Here is a 26,830-nt window from a genome sequence, read left to right as displayed (position 1 = left end):
CACCTAACTGTGCCTCTAGCACACACACATAGAAACCAAGGTGTGCCTGGGGCATACACCTTGAGATATCCCATCATACCCCCCCTCAAGGGAATGCCTCAGGCTATGTTAAGGATACATCTAGTCTCATAGTTTCTCATGCCATCTCATGGTGGTCAAGGATAAATCTATGGCTAGGTTCTCATGCTAGCAAGGGGTTCCCAAGGTGTGAAGTAAACAAAAGGGATACAAAAGACCTTCCAATGGTTATCTCCCCTGCATGTACATGCACACAATGTCTGCAGGAGGTACCATGGAGCAAAACACATACACATGGCCTACATCATATGGTGACCAGAGGTGTTTACAAAACACAATAGTTTATTTCATTCATTTTGGAGGACTATCCAGGCTGAGTACCTTGACTCAACATAAAACAGGGAAATCTGGAGCATATATGGAGATGATTCAAAAAGCATAATCTTCATAGGATGCCTCATCTTGTGGAGGCACATCAACTGAAAGTAGATTGGCAGTTTCTGACTTTGTAGTTGCTTCCTTTTTTGCTCTACAAAACTTTTCATGGTGATTGTTTTTGCCATAGTGTTTGCATGGATTGATCTTGAAGCAGCCTTTTGAGAGGTGATTAGCCTTCCCACAATGTTTGCAAGGTGAAAACTTGCCCTTCTAGATTTTTATGGCATAGGCTGTGTCATTGCCTCTCTAGCAGGATCTCTTGCCAGGTGTGTTGGAGCTTGGGATTCTCCAGCATTAGAGGTTGTTGAAGAAGAAGTTGAAGCGGGATCAGGAAAAAGAGACACCAAGAGGAAATTCCTCTGGTACAGAAGGAAGATGGAGAGGTGGCCAGAACAGAAAAAGAAAATGTGGATATCATTGTCAGTCATTTCAAGAACTTGTTAAGCACTGTGGACACAACTGATGACAAAGTCCTGGAGGCTAGAGATAGATGACAAATAGTCAGACAATGCAAAGTTTCCAACTTAGATAGATTGCAACTGGAAAATAACCTTTCTCTACAAGGACTTAAAGAGATAGCCTTCTCTATGGTGGCTGATGGTGGCAAAACTCCAGGAGAGGATGGGCTTCTTGTAGAGGTTTACAAGTTTTTCTAGGACACAGTGGGACCTTCTCTATTGGAAGTTTACAGAGAGAGTGCTGAACAGGGCTCTTAACCTAACCACTTAAATGGAGGTGTGATAAAGCTCATCCCAAAAGAGGGAGACAGATCAATTTTAAAAAATTGGAGACCCCTCACCATGTTAAATTGTTCTTAGAAGATATATGCCAAAGCTATTGCATTGAGATTGAGGTGTAAAATGGATAATTGGATTCTGCAGGAATAGAAAGGATTTATAAAAAATAGGCATCTTTTGGAGGCAATTATCAATCTATGGGAAGGTTGCACACATGCTAAAGAGAGTAATCAAGAGGTTTGTCTAATAAAAATTGACTTTGACAAAGCCTATGACAGACTTAATTGGGATTTTCTTTTGCAATCCCTTAATAGTTTGGGGCTTGGAACCAAGTTCACCTCCTTTGTTGCCCTAATACTCTCCAATGCCTCAACAAAGGTTTGTATCAATGGATAGATGTCTCAGAGCTTCATGCTGCTAAAGAGATCCATAAGACAAGGGTGCCCTTTGGCCCCTCTCTTATTTGCCATAGTTGTTGATGCCTTGGGATGGATAATAAAATATCAAGTGTCAAAGGGTGAAATCAAAGGTATTGAGCTCCCTTCAGGAAAGCATCTAGTGAATCAACAATTTGCAAATGACACCACTCTCACCATCAGAAATACAGATGCAGACATTCAAAGAACTATGGATTTTGTGGGAATCTTTTGTATGGCATCTAGGTCTAAAATAAATCACTAAAAAATTGGCTATGCCTTGCTAGCAGGTGACTCTCAAAACTTCCTAGAACAGATGGGCTACAAAAGAGTTCCACATGGTCAAATCTTGAGACTATGGGTATTCCTATGGGCTTCAAAGTTGGAATGGTTTCTAGATAGATTTTTTTTTTTAATAGATAGGCTCAGAGGATTACAGAAAAATCTAGCAGGGAGAAGGGTTGCTCTAAACCATTGCATATACCTAATAGCTATCTTTTATCTCTCATGCTAGTGTCTAGCCAAAATAGGATTAGAAAAGTTTATGAGAATCTATGGATTCTTCCTATGGAGGGGGAGTGACACAAGAAGAAGAATAGCCACAGTCAAATGGTCCTTTTGTACCAGACCCAAAAAGGAAGGAGGGTTGGGAGTTATTAATATATAGTTGGCAGCATACAAATTGGCAGCCACGTGGATAATAAAAGCCATCACTTCTCCTGACAATGATTGGGCTAACCTCCTTCTTAGAAACTTCAAATATGTCAAACCTTACAGGGGCCCCTAGGTGGAAGTACTTTCCTCTTCTCTTAGCTATAGGAACCCAGACTAAGGGGAGTCAGCTTTGGAAAACCCTATGGGGGTCCTTTGAATAGATCAAGAGTCACATTATCCTCTCTGGAAAAGGGAGTTTCATGACTCTAGATTCAATTTGGATGTCTATCTTCTTTACCAAATAGCAATTAAGTGATGAGGACTTCCTAAAAGCATGGCATCTCTCAAAGAAGGGGCTAACTAGATTGGGAGATTTGTGGGACAAAACCAACCTCAAATGGAAGACATGGCTGGAGATAAGAAGGGAATTCAGACTCAATAATCCAGATCAAGAGCTGGTTATGAGGAGAAGAATACAGTTGTGGGAGGGTGATATCACCAGGAAAGGGGGCAGGGTCCTAAACTTCAATAGAGAGTTTAGCTGGGTTGCTAGTTCGTCTTTCTTCCCTACTCCTTCTGAGGGCATTGAAGAGGGTGTTTCCAAACTCAATCCTAGACACAAAATGTATACTGCTCTCTTGAGAGGGTTTTTTGGTTTTTGGAGACCTTATGTGTATAATTCATATGATGATGGCCTTCCTGCATCTCGAGATCCTTGAGTTGATTTGTCAAGGCAATGGCTCTTGCCTCATTCTTAAAATGATACATGTTTGCCAATCTTTCCCATGTTGCCTTTGCATCCTTGCATGACTTGATAGTCATCATAATGTGCCTCTTCACATTTGTGGCAATCAAAAATATTGCTTGGACACTATGGCGGTGTTATGGATAAATTTGACCAAAGTAAAAGGCATAAATATGTGTGTGTGCTTGTATGTGTGACAATAGTATAATAAAATATGGTGTGCATAAGGCCCAGGGTTGAGGTGGCAGGGCATGACTATGTGCCACCCTTCCATGTAAGAGGACCCATAAGGTGTGTTGTACATAATCCATGGTAGTAATAATATAAAATGATAAGGTGGCATGGGTCCTCCATGCACCACCCCTCCACCTAGGCGGTCCCATGCCTGTATTTAGTGAGATATGGCCCAAGGACCATGGGAGAAGTAATATAAAATAGGTGGAGATGGACATTATATTGGATTATTCCCTCCATGTAGGATAGGCCCATGTGGGGGGGGTGTAGAAAGTCCAAGAATGCAAGTTAAATAATGGGAAAGTAGGATGAGGTGGCAAGATTCCTTGTGCCAACCCTCCACTTATCCTCCTAGATGTTTGAACGTATTATAAAATTGGGAAGAGACCAAGGGAGTATCTTAGACTTGGGATATGGGGGTTGATGTATGTGGAAAAATGAGGCAAAGGGTTGTCGCACACAATTGAGAGTGTGTAGCCACCTAGCCCACATGGGACACTCTTCCACACACACCATGCATGTGGGAGGATGCAATTATTAGGAGAGACCCCCTCTCTTGGCTATAAAACGAGGGAGTTATTCCTTGATGGAACACGCTCATTCTTGTAAAGCCACCTAGCTAGTACTTTGATTTCCCCCCCCATCCTTCCAATAAAGCATGACTCTCTTCCCTTAATGTCTCCATCTCTACATTCCACCTCCCATCATGTACATGCTCCTCTTCCCCCTCTTCCTTCCCCCTTGTGCCATGGTCCCTCTCTTCATTCCCACCCCTCTTAATCTTTTTTCCCCCACCTATGTTAATGCTTCTTCCCTCACGTTCCCTTTTCCTCCATGGCCCTCGAGCGTCGCCATGCCTAGCGTCTAGCCTCATGCATTGAATTCTTTTCTAGTTAATAGAATTGGTGTGGCTGCTGTGATCGAAATCTCCACGGCTAGTGGTGTAAAATTTGTTACTCCTATGGCTGGGTGTAGTTCTATAGCACCTTCTGTGTGCGGTTCTTTGCTTTTGCACCTCCAATCTACATATCTTCTACTCGTAGTTCTCCGTCTCTGTGGCTATAGAACTTCTCAATTTTTGCACCTTTAGCCTACGGTTCCTGCACATCTTCTGGGTTCCTGCATAGCACCATGCATCTTCTAGTCGACCGCGCCTGCAAAATCGCTCATGCGCATCTGCAACACCTGCACGGCCACTGGTTGCAACTAGTCCATCTGCATGTCGCGAACAGATCACGAATTATGATTGTTTTCTGAGTTCCTGCATCTTCTGGCGCATCTATGCGTTGCAGACTCGCGACTGTTTTCCTGGGTTCCTGCATCTTCTGGTGCACCTGCACGTCGCGGATAGACTTTTCGAGCTCCTACAAAAGATCTTGCACCCCTATCCTCTTCCTCTTCTCTTTCTCTTCTCTTCTCCTCTCCTCTCCTCTCTTTTTATTAAGCAATGGGAATTGGACCCAAGACCTCCCCATTCACAAAAGGAAGACTTACCAATGGGCCAGCAAATAGGAAGTGATGAAAGTGTAAAGATATTTCTTATATGGTGAAATCTCATGAACTGTAACTCTCTAACCGTAGGGAGTTTCCTCTTATTGTAAAAAGAAAAAGTACTTCATTTCATGTGCTATATTCATATCTAATACTAGATCGTAGATTCTGAACTTTTTCAAGTTCACTCCTTGGATGCACGCCACACGAGGAGGGTGGATATTTATGTCACTTCTCGACGAGTTCAAGGATTTGGTGCTTGGTCCTCCCCTCATTATGTCTACCAATTGGCGAGATCTCTTTCTTGATCTTCATGTAGATCTTCAACAACTGATTGTACAATGCATTGTTCAAGGAGACGACGGGTGGGATGACACACCATTGATGATTCAAGGTGAAGAATTAGTGATACACTGGGAGGACTTTGATTTCAATTCTACTCATTGTACGGTGATCGAGCTACTTGCTACATCGGAGGTAATTAAAAGGGTGACATTCTTCGAAGGGTGGGATGCTCCCCAAGCTTGGGGGGAGATTTGGCGCATCTGCTTATTAATTCCTATGGATAAACTCATCTTGAATGATTTCTTCTCGATCTCATTACAAAGGTTTCTAGGGCTCGGCTAGGTAATGTTTCGACCAAGGAATCCCTTTGTACCTAATCAACCTTTTGTGGAGTTGAGAATCTCCTTGCACCTCAAGTTGCTTGATGCGATGTTCTTGCACCTTTTGTAGCCCAAAATTAGTGCTGAGTACTCAGCTTGGTTGCAAGTACTTGCTGGTGCAGACTTGCTATAACAATACACCTCACCCCCTGGTGAAGTGAGCTTCACACCCACACCAGCAGCCTTGGTCGAAGGTTAGTATGCGCCGTCAAATTGGAGGGGCCAAGATGTCATCACACCAAGACTAAAATTTGGACATCCCAAGTTTCTCGGTAGTTAAAGATAGGTAGAAGGAGAGGGTGGGGAGAATTCAATACTTGAGCAAGACGTTCAGCACCAAATGAACTTGCAATCCTTTGTTGATAGTTTATCTTTAGACCAAAAAGAATTACAACTTGAAGCTCAAAATGAGGCACAAAAGGTTGATTGTATGTGAACAAGTTAGTAGAAGGTGGAAGGTGCGGAGCGAAGGCTTGGTTCCATGACATCAACAAGCAATGGAACTTTGCCAACAATTTGAAGAGGTAAAAATTCAGCATATCCCCCGAGCTCAAAATATAGTTGCTGATTTCTTGGCACGTGAAGCTTGTACTTCAATCACGCATGAAGCGAGTGGAAGCACTGCCCCAACAAAGCCACAAGCCACAAAGGAGGGTGATCATTTGTAAGGAATGCAAAGGTTGTCGTCATCATGAAACTAAGTGTTGGGCATATTTGATACGAGTTTATCGACTTCGGAAGATCATCAGAAAGGTCCTCAAGGACATTGCTCAAAAGAAGGATGCCAGACTGCACACCCCTTGAAGAAATAGCATGGTGATTACAAGAAGTGGAAGAAGCTGAAGGTGATGTGCAAGCTCTCCAGCTGTTGACATTTGTCATGGCATTCTTGTTTGCCTTGATGAACAACCTCATGCACCGTGTCTCTAACCCTCGCTTGTAAAGATGGATGTGATATCATGAGGGTTGGTCCTTTTAAGATTGTCTACGAGCTATTCTATGCTAAAAATTCTTCCCGTGTAGTATGTCACAATACACCAGTCACACCCTACCCTGCCTATGTGTGCTTTGTGGATGTATCTTCACCTGATTTTCAATTCAAGCTACCTCTTTCCATTGTTTGCCAATAAATAAGCCTCATTTTGACTCTCTCTTTTCCATTTTTCAAGCATGGCTGACATTCCCGTGTTTTGTGGATGGGTTGAAGAAAATCCAAATGAGTATCTTGTGGCCTTCAAGCGCCGTTGTGTTTCTCTCAACTTTCTTACTGAAGATAGATGGCTGTTGGTTCTTCCCACATTTCTAGAGGGTTTGGCTCAAGTGTGGTATGAGAAGCACGCCGACGACGTTCACCAAAGCTAGCCAAGGTTAACAGCAGCGATGATTGAGTATTTCGACAAAGAAGAGGAGCCAGAGAATGTGTACCTGTAGGTGGCAAACTTGAAGCAATCAGAAGGTGAGACGCACATCAATATGTGCATCGAGCGGCCGTGCTCCTGGACCCCGTTTAATTGCCACACAGGAGGACAATGTCGAATTTTGAGCTGGAATGACTCAGCATGTGCTAGGCTACCTTGTAGCAGGAGCAAGTGACAAATTTTGCCTCAAGCTTAAATGGGAGAATCCAGAAACTATGGTCCTAGCACATGAGATTGCTCAAAAGTTTGATAAAGTTCAATCTGTTGACCCCGCTTCAAAGAAAGCGATTATCCCTCCGCAACCCCCTCAATTCTTGCAACATCAACCTGGGGGGTCTAACTCAAGGGCATACCCCTACCCCTCATTAGGGATGTATCCACCGCCTCCACCTCAAATGTATGGTCCTCCCTTAGATGCTTACCCTCAATAAGGAGTATATCCTCATTGCTCAACCTCTACCTGGAAGATTGCCCTAGCCTTGCCCACGAGCCCCCCTCCTTCCTACTCCCCCGGCCCCTCCTGCTAAAGAACCTGGAGTCAATGACCTAGCCAATGAATGATCTTCAGCTTGAGATGGTGGGCATTAGAAATCAAGGCAATCACCCTCCAAGAGAATGTGCCAATGTTGTGTGCTACGAGTGCCACCAGAAGGGTCATTATCGCACGAAATGTCCCAATATTCCAAGGGTGAATCTTCTAAGTGAATCAAGCACCGAGGATTCTAATGTAGAGATCCTTGACCTCGGGAAAAGAAGTCGTACCACCTCGGACCCCTCTCAAAATCGTGGACCGGGCCGCCCCAAGAAGAAGGTGTCCTTCTCAGAGCCCTTAGATATTGAGATGGAAGACCCACCAACCGAGAAGACTAAAAGATCGCACAGGAGTAAGTGGTCGCCCTCGGATTTTCCCATCAGCTCGGGACAAGAGGACTATTCGGTCGTTCAGGACCTTGCTCATCGATCTTTGAGCATCACGCTCCCTCAACTAATAGCATTACGCCCTAAGGTGAGACGTGAGCTGTAGCAAGGGCTCTCAACAAGGAGGAGCAAGGAAAAGGGAAAGGTATGAGAGGTCTCTTCTATCTCTAAAAAAATTGATCGGCACCCACATACAGTAGATGTCATCATAGATAATTGCCGTGTCAAAAGTGTGTGTGTTGATGGGGGAGCTGCATGTAATATCATGGTGTCCCGAATCATGAAGAAATTGAATTTGAAATGCACAAGGTGTTCCTCCACTCGAATCAAGGTAGCAGATGGTCGACGACTTGCCACCCTGGGAGTCATTGAGGATTTGCCCATCACTGTCAAATGGGTTGACCACCACCGTCAACTTCTATGTAGTGGACATCGAAGATACAGGCAGAGTTACCCAGCCATACTCGGGAGACCATGGTTGAGAAAGAGATGCAGTCAGGTATTGGAAGATAGGACACGTGTCTTTTGGTGCTTCCAAGGAGAAGATCCCGATGCAACCAGGTGCCACTGAACCATAAGAAGAAGAGGAGCAAGACAGTGATACTCTCTCATCCTCAGTGTCTGAATCAATGGAAGAATCGGACGGGGGGGAGGAGTTCTCCGAGGAGGAAGTTTACATGATGGGGGTGTCTTCGACCCCACCACCTGCAGAAAAGGTAACAACTAGTCCTCAACAGCTTGAATCTATGCTTTCCTCAGACCTCACTCCAAGTGAGAAAGATGAGTTCCTAGAAATGTTCAAAGATTTCCCTGACCTCTTCGTAACTAGCTACCACCACCTTCGCCATGTGACTGCCATAGAGCACAAGATAGAGCTAAAACGTGATGCAAAGCCTGTGGCTCATAAGTATTGGAGATTAGGGCCTCTACACACCGATGCTTTGTGCTCAGAGTTGCAAAAACTTGTAGAAGCTGGGTTTATTGTTCCGGTTCACAATACTGAATGGGTTTCACCAGTGGTAATCACCCCAAAGAAAAACAACAAGTGGCGGGTCTGCATCGACTATAAGAAACTCAATGCAGCCACCAAGAGGGACCATCATCCTCTTCCCTTTCAAGACCTCATTCTTGAGAAGGTAAGTGGTCATGAGATGTATACTTTCTGTGATGTTACTCTGGGTTTTATCAAATTATAATTGCTGAGGAGGATGTGCTTAAAACCACATTTGCCACACCTTGGGGGACATTTGCATTCAAAGTAATGCCATTTGACCTCACCAATGCTCCTGCTACCTTTCAAAGATTTATGCAGATGGTGTTTGCTCCTTATTTGGGGGTTTTCTTGGAGGTGTTTTAGATGATTTTTGTATATTCTCGGCACGTAAGGAGCATGTCATGAAGGTTAGGTTGGCCTTCCCAAGGGTCAATGATGTGAATGGCAGCCTCAACCCTGATAAATGCACCATTGGAGCCACTCAAGGGAGGTTACGGGGACATATTGTCTCATCTAAGGGTGTCGAGCCTGACCCTAACAAGGTAGAAGCTATCCTCAAGCTCTCCCCGCCAACAACCAAATGTCAGGTATGCTCATTTGTCAATCTAGCAGGATACTATTGCCGCTTCATTGATCAATATGCTGCTTTGATGCGACCCATGACTATGCTATTAGAAGATGGAGTTGATTTCTCTTGGGATGAGGATTGTGATCATGGGTTTGTACAAATCAAGAGTGCTCTGGCTTCAGAACCCATTCTATGCAATCCTAATTGGTCAAAGACTTTCTATCTCAATCCTGGGTTTGGTGAGCACACTCTGGCGGGTATTCTTCTCCAGCAAGGGGAGGATCGGTTCATGTATCTCGTTCGATTTGCCTCTCGACAATTGCTCGAAACTAAATGACACTACTCTGAGGCTGACAAGCATGCTTTGTCTTTGGTGTTCTGCATTCAGAAATTTAAGCATCATGTTGCTGGAAAGTCCTTCATTATAATCTGTAGCAATGATCTTCCAAAGCAAGTTCTTCAATCACCAAATCCCATGGGCCGATTGGCCAAATGGTTTGCAGTTTTACAAGAATATGATTTTTCTTTCGAATTTGTAAAAGGGGGTTGTTCCAACTGAAGAATGCTTTGATTGATTTAGAGGAGTGACTCGATGTAACCCTTGTAGCGGCCATAGAAGTTGGGGATCCATGGTATGGTGGAATCTACAGGTTTCTGACCACTTTCTACTTTCCTCCAGAAAGTACTAGCTATGAGAGAAAGAAAATTCATAGAGATAGTAGGCGCTACACTCTCTTTGATGGGGTGTTATACCGGCAAGGCCTAGATGGGGTACTAAGATGGTCCATTGATGCAAATGATATACCTAAGGTATTGAAAAGTTTATGAAAAGTCTTCAAAAGACCGAAGTGTTTATGAGGCTAAAGGAACTTGATACAATGAGCTGAACTGGACTTTTGGGTTTAAGCTTGTGTTCCTAAACTTGGCACGACAATGGTGCTTTCGCTGTGCACCAAACTATGGTAAAAGTTGTGGGACACATGATGTGGTTTTTTTCCAAGGGTGCTTGGTTTGCGAAGTGTAGACGTCCTGCTTTCCCTGTTTGCATATTACATTTTCTCGTTGTGAGTGTTTGTCATAGGTTACTAAAAAAATTTCTGGCATTGAAACATAACTAATTCTAACAATGGCTAATTCTAACTAATTTAGCCTAGTTAGGCTATCCTAGTCTAGTTCATCTTAAGTCCTAGAGCAAAAATGAGTAGTTTAGGGCAGAAAGTACTTGCCTAGGCCTTTCCATTCAGAAGCAAGCAGTACAATGCTAAAGTAAGCAGAAAGCACAATGTTGAAATGGACAGGGAGTTACATTTTTGGAGTTGGAGAGGAAGAGAGAGTAAGTGAGGGAATGGACTTGCAATAGAACTTGTGAGGGGCTACACAAGGATAGAAAATGATTATTCCTTATTGAATTCTCAACTGAGCAATTAGCTCTATTTTACAATCCAGTTTCATTCAATGAATAGAATTACAATCAAAGATGGGTGCATTTGGGATAGCCAGGCCTTCTATAGAAATTAGGGTAGGCTGTTTTGCAACTGTGAATATGGGATGTGGCATCATCGTAACAGCCTAAAGTACAAAGTAGCAACTACAAGGCCAAGTGAAAGCCACTAAACTATTCCCTTTTGTTACAGTCCTCCCCACTATTAGCCGAAAAAGAAATCAGGACCAAAGGCTAGAGGCTAAGCATGGCGACGCTCGAGGGCCATAGAGGAAAGGAGAACATGAGGGCAAAACGTTATCATGGGGGGGGGAAAAGGGATTAGAAGGGGAGGGAATGAAGAGGAAGACTATGGCACAAGGGGAAAGGGAGAGGGGGAAGAGAAGCATGTACATGATGGGAGGAGGAATGTAAAGATGGAGACATCAAGGAAAGAGGACCATGCTTTATTTGAAATAAATGGAAGGGGGAAATCAAAGTACTAGCTAGGTGGCTTTACAAGAATGAGCGTGTCTCATCAAGGAATAACCCCCTCCTTTTATAGCCAAGAGAGGGGCTCTCTCCCAATAAATGCATCCTCCCACATGTATGGTGTGTGTGGAAAAGTCTCCCATGTGGGCTAGGCAGTTATGCACTCTCAATTGTGTGCAACAACCCTTTGCCTCATTTTTCCACATAAATCAAGCCCCATATCTCAAGTTTATGATACTCGCTTGGTCTCTCCCTAATTTTATAATATGTTCAAACCTCTAGGAGGACAAGTGGAGGGTTGGCACAAGGAATCTTGCCACCTCATCCTACTTTCCCCATTATTTAACTTGCTCTCTTGGACCTTCTATACCTCCCCCACATGAGCCTATCCTATATGGAGGGAATAACCCAATATAATATCCATCTCCACCTATTTTATATTACTTCTCCCATGGAATTTGAGCCATATCTCACTAAATGCAGCCTAGGTGGAGGGGTGGCACATGGAGGAGCCATGCCACCTTACATTTTATAATATTACTACCATGGATTATGTACATCACACCTTATGGGTCCTCTTACGTGGAAGGGTGGCACATGGTCATGCCCTGCCACCTCAACCCTGTGCCCTATGCACACCATATTTTATTATACTATTGCCACACATACAAACACACACACATATTAATGCCTTTTTCCTTAGACAATTTTATCCATAACAGTTCCCCCCCCCAGGCAGGGAATGCACAACATTTCCATGCCTGGGTCCATCATGTAGAAAGAAGGGCTTGAGATAACGCTTGTTGATCACCTTCCTGCCATATGGCTCATGTAGCTCCTGAACTTGTATAGACCCATTGCTACGTTCCTTGATGACTTTGTATGGACCGGTCCACAGTGGCAGAAACTTCTTATCCATTTGGTGGTCCAATCTATTATGAAAGCATAGCACAACATCCCCGTCAACAAAGCGTCTTTCCCATCCCTTGCGAATCTTAGCATCCAAGTGGGCCTTTTGTCGATTCTTTTGGATCTCTATTTGGTGTAGTGCAAGGCATCGAGTTTCATCTAGCTTCTCAAGTTGCACCAATCTGGCCTCTACATGTTCATCTTCTATCATCCTCTGTTCTTGTGCCAATCTCAAGGCCGGAATCTCTATCTCTAGTGGTAAAACTGCCTCAGTTCCATCCACCAACTCAAAAGGAGTGTGACCTGTAGACGTTTTATGAGTGATGTTGTAAGCCCACATGGCTTCAGTGATCCCACTGGCTCCTGTTTCCTGTGGCCATTTTTCCCATGGTTTTACAAAGGAGGCCATTGGTCCGCTCTGTTTGACCCATGGATGCTGGATAATAGATGCTAGAAGTGTGATGATCAACACCCATGCGATCCATGAGTAACTCCACTGCCTCATTTAAGAATGGACTCCCATGGCCAGAGACAATTTCCATGGGTGTCCCAAACCTTGTGCAGATACGTTCAAATATGAAATTTGAAACTGCCTTACCATTTGCAGCGGGGAGGGCGATAGCTTCAGCCCACTTAGTGACATACTGAGTGGCTACCAAAATATAATTCTTTTTGCTGGCGGTCATGGGCAAGGGCCCGACAAAATATATTCCCCACTTCTAAAATGGATGGATGGACATCACTGGGTGATGTTGCTTAGGACGCAAATCCTTCCTACCAAAGAATTGGCATGGTTCACAGGTTTTGCAATACAAAGTGACATCCTTCAACAAGGTCGGCCAATATTATCTAGCATGTAAAATCTTCTTAGCTGTATAGTCACTGACATAGTGGCCTCCACAAAATCCATCATGATAATGCTTCAATACCTTAGGTACTTCATCTGCATCAATGGCCCGTCTTAGTACCCCATCCATGCCTTGACAGCACAAGACTCCATCAAAGAGGGTGTAGCGCCTACTATCTCTGCGGATCTTCTTTCTCTCATAGCTAGTACTTTCTGGAGGAAAGGAAAAAGCAGTCAAAAACCTGTAGATACCAACATACCATGGATCCCCAACTTCTATGGCCGCTACAAGGGTAACATCAAGGCACTCCTCTAGATCAATCAAAGCATTCTTCAAGTTGGAACAACCTACTTTTACAATTTTGAAAGAAAAATCATATTCTTGTAGAACTGCCAACCATTTGGCAAACCGGCCCATGGGATTTGGTGATTGAAGAACCTACTTTGCAAGACCAGTGCTAGTGAGTATAATGAAGGACTTTCCAGCCACATAATGCTTAAATTTTTCAATGTAGAACACCAAAGACAAGGCATGCTTGTCAGCCTCTGAATAGCATCGCTCAGTGTCGAGCAATTGTCGAGAAGCAAATCGAATGGGATACATGAATCGATCCTCCCCTAGCTGGAGAAGAATACCTGCCAAAGTGTGCTCACCAAACCTAGGATTGATATAGAAAGTCTTTGACCAATTAGGATTGCGTAGAATGGGTTCTGAAGCTAGAGCACTCTTGATTTATGTAAACCCATGATCACAATCCTCATCCCAAGAGAAATCAACCCCATCTTTTAATAGCATAGTCATGGGTCGTGTCAAAGCAGCATATTGATCAATGAGGCGGCGATAGTATCCTGCTAGATTGACAAATGAGTGTACCTGACGTTTGGTTGTTGGTGGGGAGAGCTTGAGGATGGCTTCTACCTTCTCGGGGTCAGGCTTGACGCCCTCAGATGAGAAAATATGTCCCAATAACCTCCCTTGAGTGGCTCCAATGGTGCATTTCTCAGGGTTGAGACTGCCATTCGCATCATTGACCCTTTGGAAGGCCAATCTAACCTTCATGACGTGCTCCTTACGTGATGAGAATATACAAAAATCATCTAAAAACACCTCCAAGAAATCCCCCAAATCAAGAGCAAACACCATCTGCATAAATCTTTGAAAGGTAGCAGGAGCATTGGTGAGGCCAAATGGCATTACTTTGAACGAAAATGTCCCCCAGGGTGTGGCAAATGTGGTTTTAAGCACATTTTCTTCGGCAATTCTGATTTGATAAAACCCAAAGTAACCATCACAGAAAGTATACATCTCATGACCACTTACCTTCTCAAGAATGAGGTCTTGAAAGGGAAGAGGATGATGGTCCCTCTTGGTGGCTGCATTGAGTTTCTTATAGTCGATGTAGACCCACCACTTGTTGTTTTTCTTTGCGGTGACTACCACTGGTGAAACCCATTCAGTATTGTGAACCGGAATAATAAACCCAGCTTCTACAAGTTTCTACAACTCTGAGCGCAAAGCATCGGTCTATAGGGGCCCTAATCTCTGATACTTCTGAGCCACAAGCTTCGCATTAGGTTTCAGCTCTATCTTGTGTTCTATGGTAGTCACATGGCGAAGGTGGCGGTAGCTAGTTATGAAGAGGTCAGGGAAATCTTTGAACATTTCTAGGAACTCGTCTTTCTCACTTGGAATGAGGTCTGGGGAAAGCATAGATTCAAGCTGTTGAGGACTAGCTGTTACCTTTTCTTTAGGTGGCGGGGTCGGAGATACCCCCAGCATGTAAACTTCCTCCTCTGAGAACTCCTCCCCCCCGTCTGATTCTTCCATTGATTCAGACACTGAGGATGAGAGAGTATCACTATCTTGCTCCTCTTCTTCTTCTGGTTCCATGGCACCTGGTTGCACCGGGATCTTCTCCTTAGAAGCACCAAAAGACAAGTGTCCTATCTTCCAATAGCTGACTGCATCACTCTTTCTCAACCATGGTCTCCTGAGTATGGTTGGGTAACGCCTGCCTGTATCTTCAATGTCCACTACATAGAAATTGATGGTGGTGTTCAACCCATTGACAGTGATGGGCAAATCCTCAATGACTCCCAGGGTGGCGAGTCGTCGACCATCTGCTACCTTGATTCGAGTGGAGGAATGCCTTGTACATTTCAAATTCAATTTCTTCATGATTCGGGGCACCATGATATTACATGCAGCTCCCCCATCAACACACACATTTTTGACATGGCAATTATCTATGATGACATCGACTGTATGTGGGTGCCGATCAATTTCTTCAAAGATAGAAGATACCTCTCTTACCTTTCCCTTTTTCTTGTTCCTCCTTGTTGAGAGGCCTTGCTGCAGCTCACGTCTCATCTTAGGGCTTAATGCTATTAGTTGAGGGAGCGTGATGTTCAAAGAACGATGAGCAAGGTCCTGAACGACCGAATAGTATTCTTGCCCCGAGCCGATGGGAAAATCTGAGGGCGACCACTTACTCCTGTGGGATCTTTTAGTCTTCTCTGTTGGTGGGTCTACCATCTCAGCATTTGAGGGCTCTGAGAAGGACACCTTCTTCCTAGGGCGGCCCAGTCCACGGTTTGGAGAGGGGTCCGAGGTGGTACGACTTCTTTTCCCAAGGTCAAGGATCTCTACGTCAGAACCCTCAGTGCCTAATTCACTTAGAAGATTCACCCTTGGAATATTGGGACATTCCGTGCGATAACGACCCTTCTGGTGGCACTCGTAGCATACAACATTAGCACGGTCTCTGGAAGGATGGTTGGCTTGATTTTTGATGCCCACCATCTCAAGCCGAAGATCATTCAAGGCCTTGGCTAGGTCATTGACTCCAGGTTCTATTGCAGGGGGGGCCTCTTTAGCTGAAGGGGCCGAGGGAGTAGAAAGGAGGGGGCTCGTGGGCGAGGCTAGGGAAATCTTTGAGGCGGAGGGTGAGAATATACACCTTGTTGAGGGTAAGCATCTAAGGGAGGACCATACATTTGAGGTGGAGGCGGTGGATACATCCTTAATGAGGGGTGGGGGTATGCCCCTGAGTTAGACCCCCCAGGTCATTGTTGCAGGAATTGAGGGGGTTGCAGAGGGACAATCGTCTTCTTTGAAGCGGGGTCAGACTGAACTTTGTCAAACTTTTGAGCAATCTCATGTGCTAGCACCATATTTCTGGATTCTCCCATTTAAGCTTGAGGCAGAATTCATCACTTGCTCCTACTACAAGGTAGCCCAACACATGCTGAGTCATTCTAGTTCGAAATCCGCCATTGTCCCTCATGATATGACATCCATCTTTACAAGCGAGGGTTAGAGACACGGCGTTGCATGAGGTTGTTCATCAAGGCAAACAAGAATGCCATGACAAATGTCAATAGTTCGAGGGCTTGCACATCACCTTCAGTTTCTTCCAGTTCTTGTAGTTGCCATGCTATTTCTTCAAGGGGTGTGCGGTCTGGCATCCTTCTTTTGAGCAATGTCCTTGAGGACCTTTCTGATGATCTTCCAAAGTCGATAAACTCGTATCAAATATGCCCAACACTTAGTTTCATGATGACCACAACCTTTGCATTCCTTACAAATGATCACCCTCCTTCCTGGCTTGCGGCTTTGTTGGGGTAGTGCTTTCACTCACGTCATGCGTGATTGAAGTACAAGCTTCACGTGCCAAGAAATCAGCAACTAGATTTTGAGCTCGAGGGATATGCTAAATTTTTACCTCTTCAAATTGGTTGCAAAGTTCCAATGCTTGTTGATGTCGTGGAACCAAGCCTTTGCTCCGCACCTTCCACCTTCCACTAACTTGTTCACACACTAGTTGAGAATCCCCTTGCACCTCAAGTTGCTTGATGTGATGTTCTTGTGCCTTTTGTAGCCCAAAAATGAGCGTCGAGTACTCAGCTTGATTGCAAGTACTTGCAGGTGCAGACTTGCTATAACAATACTCCTCACCACCCAGTGAAGTGAGCTTCACACCCATGCTAGCAGCCTTGTTCGAAGGTTTATAAGCTCCATCAAATTGAAGGATCCAAGATGTCATCACACCAAGACTAAAATTCGGACATCCCAAGTTTCTCGGTAGTCCAAGATAGGTAGAAGGAGAGGGTGGGGAGAATTCAACACTTGAGCCAAACGTTTAGCACCAAATAAACTTGCAATCCTTTGTTGATAGTTTATCTTTAGACCAAAAAGAATTACAACTTGAAGCTCGAAATGAGGCACAAAAGGTTGATTAGGTACAATTGGATTCCTTGGTTGAAACATTACCAACCATAGCCGAGGCCTAGAAACCTTTGTAGTGAGATTGAGAATAAACCATTCAAGACGAGCTTATCCACAGGAATTAACAAGCAGATGTGCCAAATCTCCCCCCAAGCTTGGGGAGCATCCCACCCTTCGATGAAGGACACCCTTTTAATTACCTCCGAAGCAACAAGTAGCTCGATCACTGCACAATGAGTATAATTAAAATCAAAGTTCTCCCAGTGTATCAATAGTTTTTCACCTTGAACCAACCATGGTGTATCATCCCACCCGTCATCTCCTTGAACAATGCACTGGACAATCAACTGTTGAAGGTCGACTGAAGATCAAGAAAGAGATCTCCAATTGGTAGCCGTAATGAGCGGAGGACTAGGCACCAAATCCTTAAACTCATCGAGAAGTGACATAAATATCCACCCTCCTCGCATGGCAGCGTCCATGAAGTGGACTTGGAAAAGTTCCGAATCGGCGATCTAGCAGGAGATGTGAATAGAGCACATGAAATGAAGTACTTTTTTGTTTACAGCAAGAGTAAACTCCCCACGGTTAGAGAGTTACAGTTCTTGAGATTTCAATATATAAATAAAGATCATTACATTTTCATCACTTCCAACTTGTTGGCCCAATGATAAGTCTCCCTTTTGTGAAGGGGGAGGTCTTGCGTTCAAATCCTTCTCTTTAATAAAAAGAGAGGAGAGGAGAGGAGAAGGAGAAGAGAAAGAGAAGGAGAAGAGAAGAGAGAGGGGGGCGCTGTGAAGATAGTGGGAGAGAAGGAAGGAGTCTCACTTGCAGCTTTCTCACATACACAATGGGGGAATACACACAAAGGTGGAGGCTGAAAACAGTTTTCCTCTTCTTAGTTGTGAAAGCCAAAAGAACTCTAGTACAAAGAAATAGAAGAACCCTATATGTGGGTCTCAAACCAAACTTAGCCAACTAAGGTGGCATACTAACTGAGCCACAAACTAGAGTACATAAGGATAGCTATTATTCATGGGTGGTGTACCAACCGCATCTGCAGCTAAAAAGTCGGTGACATAAATGCACAACGGTCACCCTCAGGCTGGCATATCACGAGTGGAGCTCGATATCTCTACACTCCCCCTCGATCTCAATCCCAATTCCTGCATGCCAAGAAGGTCTCTGAACTTGTGCAGCTTGTCTGTGCCCAATGCCTTCGTGAATATGTCAGCTACCTGATCCTCTGTGCTGACATAAACTAGATCAATAAGACCTAGTAAAACCTTCTCCTGCACATAGTGATAAAGCACCTCAATGTGCTTTGTTCTAGCATGATAGACTGGGTTATTTGCCAAGTGTATACTACTCATGTTGTCACAATAAATGACAACTGGCCCATTTGTAGACCGATGCATATCATAAAGTAGCTTATGCAACCAAGCTACCTCACATGCAGCCATTGCTGCACCCCTGTACTCAGCCTCTGTGCTCGACAAGGCAACTGTAGGCTGTTTCTTGCTGCTCCAAGTGACTGCAGCACTCCCAAAAGAGAACACATATCCATTGGTAGATCGTCTATCAAAAATACTACCAGCCCAATCAGCATCAGTGTATCCATGCAACTGTATCTGAATCCCAGTCTCATAAAATAGTCCATACTGCAATGTGGACTTCACATACTTGAGTATGCATCTAGCCGCATCCAAATGCGGTTTCCTTGGAGCCTGCATAAACTGACTTACCAATCCAACAGCATAGCTCAAATCTGGCCTGGTAATAGTCATATAAATCAAACTTCCTACTATGCATATGTACATAGTAGGGTCTTCCAGCAGCTCACCTGCATCTGTGCTCAGCTTCACATTCTGCTCCAAAGGAATTGAAATAGGCTTACAGCCTGTCATCCCATATTTGGATAGCATGTCCAATCTATACTGCCTCTGCAAGAGCCATATCCCACTTGGTGATCTAATCACCTCAATGCCCAAGAAATAACGCAGCTCTCCCAAATCCTTCATCTCAAACTTCTGCTTCAATAGCATTTTCACATGAAGGATACCTTCATCACTATCACTTGTGATGATCAAATCATCAACATAAATGACAAGCAACATAATACCTTTCTCTGTTTTTCTCACATAAAGTGAGAAATCTGCCTTGGAAATCTGAAAGCCAATAGTGACAAGATACTATCCTATCTTGTCAGACCATGCTCTAGGTGCTTGCTTCAAGCCATAGAAGGCTTTCTTCAACCTACAAACAGACTCAGGATGAACATCATGAACATAACCTGGTGGTTGCTCCATAAAGACCTCTTCTTGCAAATCACCATGCAAGAAGGCATTCTTTACATCCATCTGATGTAAAGACCATCCCTTTGATGTAGCCATAGCAATGACTACTCTTACAGTTGCCATCCTTGTAACCAGACTGAATGTTTCTTCATAATCAATGCCATATATCTGTGCATACCCCTTGACAACTAATCTTGCCTTGTATCTGTTCACAAAACCATCTGCATTGTGCTTCACTTTATAAACCCACTTACAGCCAATTGCATTCTTGTCTTTAGGCAAAGGCACCAATTCCCATGTAGCATTTGCTTCCAAGGCATCCATTTCTTCATCCATGGTTTTCTCCCATTTTTCTTTTCCCATGGCTTGCTCAAAAGAAGTGGGTTCTGGTTCCTGTATCACTTTGACCATATAGGCATAGTGAATGGCTGTAAATCCATCATATTTCAGCCTATCCACAGGATATCTAGCTCTGGTAGACCTACGCAAAATAGGCTCACTTCCAGGTGCTCTCAAAACATCCCTGGTCTTCCTTACTCCATGTGTAACAATAGAAGGAATACCCAACTCATCATCAATGCTCTGTTTTGAGCCACTGGATTCCTCATCCACATAAGAGTGACCTGCATTCACATCAAACATGGGCTGATCTACCTTCTCTTTTCCTTTTCGTGATACCTGCATACCACTATCTACATTGCTTTGAGGAGATTCTCCTGATCTCAATCTGCCTGTCCATGGCGAAGTATGTGAACCACTGCTAAAGGACACTGCATGTCCACTAACATTTTGTGATTGCTGCTATGAATTCTGTGCAGCATTACCATTTTGTGCATCTACATCATCAATCACATTTACTGGTTTATACTAGCTGCTCATCTCATCAAAAACAACATCTCTACTCACTGTAAACTTACGAGTAGAAGGGTTATAGCATCTATACCCTTTTTGTTGCAGAGAATAACCAATAAAGATGCACTTCTCAGCTTTTGGATCCAACTTGGACCTCAACTCATCTGGCACATGAACATAGGCAATGCAACCAAAAATTTTCAAATGAGAAATATCTGGTTTCCTACCAGTATACATCTCCTCGAGTGTCATGCCATGTATTGCTGCAGTGGGAGTCCTGTTCATTATGTAAACTGCTGTAGCAATTGCCTCAGCCCAATAATAATCTGGTAGGTCTTTTTCATTTAGCATGGCCCGAGATACCTCTCCAATATGCCTGTTTTTCCTTTCTATAAGTCCATTTTGCTATGGGGTATGACTGCATGAATATTGCTGCTTTATGCCATGCTCTTGCAAGAACCTTGCAAACTCATTTGAGAGGTACTCTTCGCCTCCATCTGACCTTAGGCATTTTATTTGCAGGCCTGTTTCTTCTTCAACCATAGCTTTAAAAGCTTTGAAATTCCCAAATACTTCACTTTTCTTTTTCATAAAATACACCCAAACTTTTCTGCTGTAGTCATCAATAAAAGTGACAAAATAATGATAGCCTCCAATAGATGCAGCTTTAGTAGTCCACACATCAGAGTGGATTAATTCCAATGGCTTCTTACTCTCTTGAACATGTCTAGGAAATGGTTTCCTTGCCTGTTTTCCAAATTGGCAAACTTCACATACCTTATGCATTTTTGCAACCTTGAATTTAGGCAATCTTGCAACAATATTTTGAACCTGCATTGATTTAAGTCACTGTACATTAACATGACCAATGTGTTTATGCCAGATATCACTATCTGCAACTACACCGGTCCCATGTGCAAACATTGCTGCACTCAATTCAGGCATGTACGCATCCAACGTAAACATCCTACCCTTCTTCTTTCCTTTTGCTATCAAGCGACCGTTATTTTTCATATCCTCAACAAAGCATCCATGGGGATTAAATCTGACCTGCAAGCCCTGCTCAACCATTTGACCAACAGAAACCAGGTTCTTGGTGATATTCGGGACATGAAATATGTCAGACAGGTATTTCTTTTTCCCATCCTGCATAGACAAAGGAATTTTACCAATCTGCATAATAGGATGTGCAGTATCATCACCAGTCTCCACAAATCCTGGTCTTTCCATTTTCCTTGCATCCTGCATCCACTCTGCATGACCTGTCATGTGCCAGTTTGATGCACCTGAGTCAACATACCACACATCATTGCTTTCTTCTGCACTTGTCACAGAATTGGTCATGTGCTGCACCATAAACATATGCTCATTTTAGTCATCACCCTGTCTACTAGAAGATGCATAATTCCCTTGCTGCAATTTTCCATTCATGATGTCATTCTGCTTTTTATAGCAGTCTTTAGCCATATGACCCATTTTACCACAGTAGTAGCATTCAGGATTGATGTCTGCATTTTGGCCTCACTGCCATCCACCATGACCTCTTTGGCTCCCCCTGCCTCTAGAGTTACCACGTCCTCCTCCATAGGACTGGTTTTCTTGAGTTTTGCTACATATTTTGATTTCTACCACGGCCTCCAGATCGGCCTGCTCTACCTCTTCCAGCATTTGAGTAGAAGACAGTTTCTTTTGAAGTTCCTCCTGAAGAAGATGCACCACCATTTCTCTACTCTTCAGAAACTAGAAGAGCAAACAACTCCTCAAAATCAGGAAAATTTTCACGGATGGCAATGGATGTCTAGAACTGTGCATAATCCTTTGTTGGACCATTCAAGGTAACAGAAACTAAATCATCATCTTCCACTGGTGACCCAATGGAAGCAAGTGCATCTGCAATTTTCTTCACCTTCATGTGGTAGTCATTGATGCTCATATTTTCTCTCTGCACATTGTGCAACTCCTGCTTGAGCTGCATTTTCCTGGCTTGCGTATTTGTGCTGTACATTTTTGCCAAAGTATCCCATGCCTCCTTTGGCGTACTTGCATCCTGAATATGCACAATCATAGAATCTGAAATACTGATAGACAGCCAGTACATAACTTTTCTGGCTCTCTCATGCCATCCTTTAAATACCTACATTTCCTGTTGATTGGGAACATTAGGAAGAACTGGTTCTTCTTCATTTCCTGTAATGAACTCCCAATAGCCTTTTCCCATAAGGAAATTCGTCATTCTAAACTTCCATGCTTGGAAGTTGTTCTTGTTAAGGTTTTCAGTGACAATGTATGAAAGAGAATCAGACGCCATTACAGAACACTGCAAAAAAACACAGCTTCTGCCTCACAAGGGCAAATTTGCAAAACTAACGAAAGTGGTATTTGACCACACAATCACTTTCTAGTGACGATTTTGCATGAACAGGCAATAAGGATGATTCTGTAACTCCCAATATCTCTGTGCACAGGCATACGGTGCAATTTTTGCGGCAACTTTTCACCGACCTGCAGAGCAGTGGTCGCACAGCAAAAATAGGGCCTTTTCCTCAGTGCTTGTGGAGAACTTTCGCCTCCAAAACATGCCTTGAAATGGCCTCGAATAAGAAAAGTAAAGTCACTAAGGGCTTTGCCCTCGCCCACAACATATACTACCCTCTCGTCACACTGCGAAGGGCATCTCAATCTGAGACAATGCACTCTTGGACTTTCTGGCTGTGCTACCTATAGAGATTTGCTCCCAAACTCGAAAAAGGAAAGCAACACTAGTCCTCTTACTAGGACACCGTGAGCTTGGTTTGCTTTCTTGAGCTCCTTACCACGAACCAGGCTCTGATACCATGTGAAGATAGTGGGAGAGAAGGAAGGAGTCTCACTTGCGGCTTTCTCACATGCACAATGGGGGAATACACACAAAGGTGGAGGCTGAAAATAGTTTTCCTCTTCTTAGTTGTGAAAGCCAAAAGAACTCTAGTACAAAGAAATAGAAGAACCCTATATGTGGGTCTCAAACCAAACTCAGCTAACTAAGGTGGCATACTAACTGAGCCATGAACTAGAGTACATAAGGATAGCTGTCATGTAGCTATTATTCATGGGTGGTGTACCAACCGCATCTGCAGCTAACAAGTCGGTGACATAAATGCACAACAGTCACCCTGGCATATCACGAGTGGAGCTCGATATCTCAACAGGCGCAGGATCTACTGTTATAGTTTTGCAGAAACTCAGAAAAACTCTTCGCGACTAAAAGATGTAGGAGCCCAGAAAACTATCGCGTGGGTGAACACAGTAGACACGCGAAGTGAGAAAACTATCCGTGACCAGAAGATGTAGGAGCCCAGAAGACCGTCGCGCGGGTGAACACAGTAGATGCGCGAATCGGATGCACGCGTAGGAACTCAAAAGGAGCACATATGTTACAGTTCTGCAGATGCGACCGATACGAGCAGAAGATTTGCCGACCAAAATACACGTAGGAACTATGAGTAGAAAGTCGGCAGACTGAAAGTGCAGAAGCAGGGAGGTTTTGTAGCCGTAGGGACAAGAAAGGTACACAGTTTGGCGGTGCAAAAGTAGAGAACTGTGCACAGAAGAGGCTACAGAGCTGCACCCAGTCATAGGAGTAAGATGTTTTACACCACTAGCTGTGGAGATTTCGATCCTAGCAGCTACACCATTTCTATTAGCCGGAAAAGAAATCAAGACTAGAGGCTAGAGGCTAACCATGGCGACGCTCGAGGGCCATAGAGGAAAGGAGAACATGAGGGCGAAACGTTATCATGGGGGGGGAAAGGGATTAGAAGGGGAGGGAATGAAGAGGGAGACTATGGCACAAGGGGAAAGGGAGAGGGGGAAGAGAAGCATGTACATGATGGGAGGAGGAATGTAAAGATGGAGACATCAAGAAAAGAGGACCATGCTTTATTTGAAATGAATGGAAGGGGGATATCAAAGTACTAGCTAGGTGGCTTTACAAAAGAATGAGCGTGTCTCATCAAGGAATAGCCCCCTCCTTTTATAGCCAAGAGAGGGGCTCTCTCCCAATAAATGCATCCTCCCATATGTATGGTGTGTGTGGAAAAGTCTCCCATGTGGGCTAGGCAGTTACGCACTCTCAATTGTGTGAAACAACCCTTTGCCTCATTTTTCCACATAAATCAAGCCCCATATCTCAAGTCTATGATACTCCCTTGGTCTCTCCCCAATTTTATAATATGTCCAAACCTCTAGGAGGACAAGTGGAGGGTTGGCACAAGGAATCTTGCCACCTCATCCTACTTTCCCCATTATTTAACTTGCTCTCTTGGACCTTCTATACCTCCCCCACATGAGCCTATCCTATATGGAGGGAATAACCCAATATAATATCCATCTCCACCTATTTTATATTACTTCTCCCATGGACTTTGAGCCATATCTCACTAAATCAAGCCTAGGTGGAGGGGTGGCACATGGAGGAGCCATGCCACCTTACATTTTATAATATTACTACCATGGATTATGTACATCACACCTTATGGGTCCTCCTATGTGGAAGGGTGGCACATGGTCATGCCCTGCCACCTCAACCCTGGGCCCTATGCACACCATATTTTATTATACTATTGCCACACATACAAACACACACACATATTAATGCCTTTTTCCTTAGACAATTTTATCCATAACACCACCTGAAAAGAATTTCTCCTCAAATTCTGTAAAGTTACTAAAACAATAGAGGAAAATAGTGAGAAGGATAGATGGTATTAGATCATCTCCATGCAGCAATGATGAGGCCTGCATCAGCTAAGTAGATATGGGTATTGCTCCATGACTGCCATGAGGATTCATAATCTAGAAGGCCTCTCCATTTGATTCCACATATGATTTATTCCTAAGTACATGGTCCCTAAAGGCCTCTCCATGTACTATTCCACATAGGATTTATTCCAGAGTACATGGTTCCTAAAGGCCTCTCCATGTAGTATTCCATATAGGATTTATTCCTGAGCACATGGTCTTTGAAACCAATGATTCCATCTGGAATGTACTCAATCTGTCCCTCCTTGTCCATGGAGGTGCTTGTTTAGAAGGACCCCAATACTGCTTCAAAAGTGAGACTTGGAGGATGGAAGCGTTCCAACTGGTAGGTCATTTCACCAACTCTCCTTAGAACATTGTATGGGTTATAATATCTATGTGCAACTATCTCCCTTCAAAGAAGCATATCTGGTCTTGTGGAGCTTGAGAAACACATAATCTTCCTCCTCAAAGAAGAGTTCTCTTTGATGGTGATCTATATATAATTTCATATGGGCATGGGCCTTAATCATATTATCCTTGTATTACTGTAGTAAAGCAATCATGTGGTCCAAGTCTTATTGGCTGGCCATTGCACAATCAAAAAATTTGGAAGGCACATGTACTTTGTAGCCATAAGTAGCTTCAAGTGGGCTCATCCCAATAGAGGTATGTTTAGTACTATTGTTGCAAAAATCAGCTAGATGAAGTCACTTGTCCCAAGTTGTTCGAGTGTCAAAACAAAAATGTTTAAGGTATTCTTCCAGCAATCTATTTGGCCATCAGTTTGAGGGTGATTAGTAGTACTAGGGTTGAGATGTGTGCCCATAAACTTAAACAACTCCTGCCAAAAATGCCCCATGAATTTGGCATCACGGTCACTTATAATCTCTTGTGGCAACAATCCATGTAATTTGAAGACATTTTCCATAAATTGGAAAGCAATCATGGTTTGAGTTTTGGTGGGTATGAGATGTGTAGCCTTTGTGAGCCTATCAACCACAACATAGATGTTTTTCCAGCCTCTAGGAGTCACAAGTAGACTCGTGATAAAATCCATGGATATATGTGTCCATTTACCTTCTGGAATAAGTAGAGGTTGGAGCAGACAAGTTGGGCTGAAGTTTAGTTGGCAAGGCTTACAACTCTGCACATATTTGTATGGCATCCTTCCAAAGGCCCTTCTAATAAAAGATTTACTTCCCTCTGTGATAGGTCTTGAACAGTCCTGTGTGTAGCCAATGGTGAAGAGTGTCTTGTAGCACCAATAGCTTTTACAATGAGTTTTTAGTAAGGAAAATCTTGTCATGGAGCCAGATCAGCCTATTATTTAGTGTGTGTTGTGGATGATCAAAGTAGTTGGGTCCTGCAAGTCATGAAATATGGTTGCAATTATTGGATCTGATAGATATTCCTCTTGAATTCGGATCCAATCCATGTAGATTTTTGTAATAGGGGATAAAGTGCATGCCCACATCCTAGAGAGTGAATTAGGAACTATATTCCCCTTCCCCATCTTGTATTCAATCCCAAAATCATAATTTTGTGCAATGGAAAGCCACCTTATTTGTTTGAGAGATAAGTTGGATTGAGATAAGAAATATCTGAGAGTTCTATAATGAATATTTACCTTAAATGGCTGCCATATATGTAGTGATGCCATTTCTTGATAGCATGCCAAATGGCCAGCATTTCTTGGTCATAAATGTG

The sequence above is a fragment of the Dipteris shenzhenensis genome, chromosome 14 (genome assembly GCF_047967505.1).
Source record: "Dipteris shenzhenensis isolate YYH24624 ecotype China chromosome 14, Dip_SZ_1.0, whole genome shotgun sequence".
NCBI lineage: Eukaryota > Viridiplantae > Streptophyta > Polypodiopsida > Gleicheniales > Dipteridaceae > Dipteris > Dipteris shenzhenensis.
The sequence above is the reverse complement of the archived record's forward strand: the minus strand, read 5'-3'. Positions refer to the sequence as shown.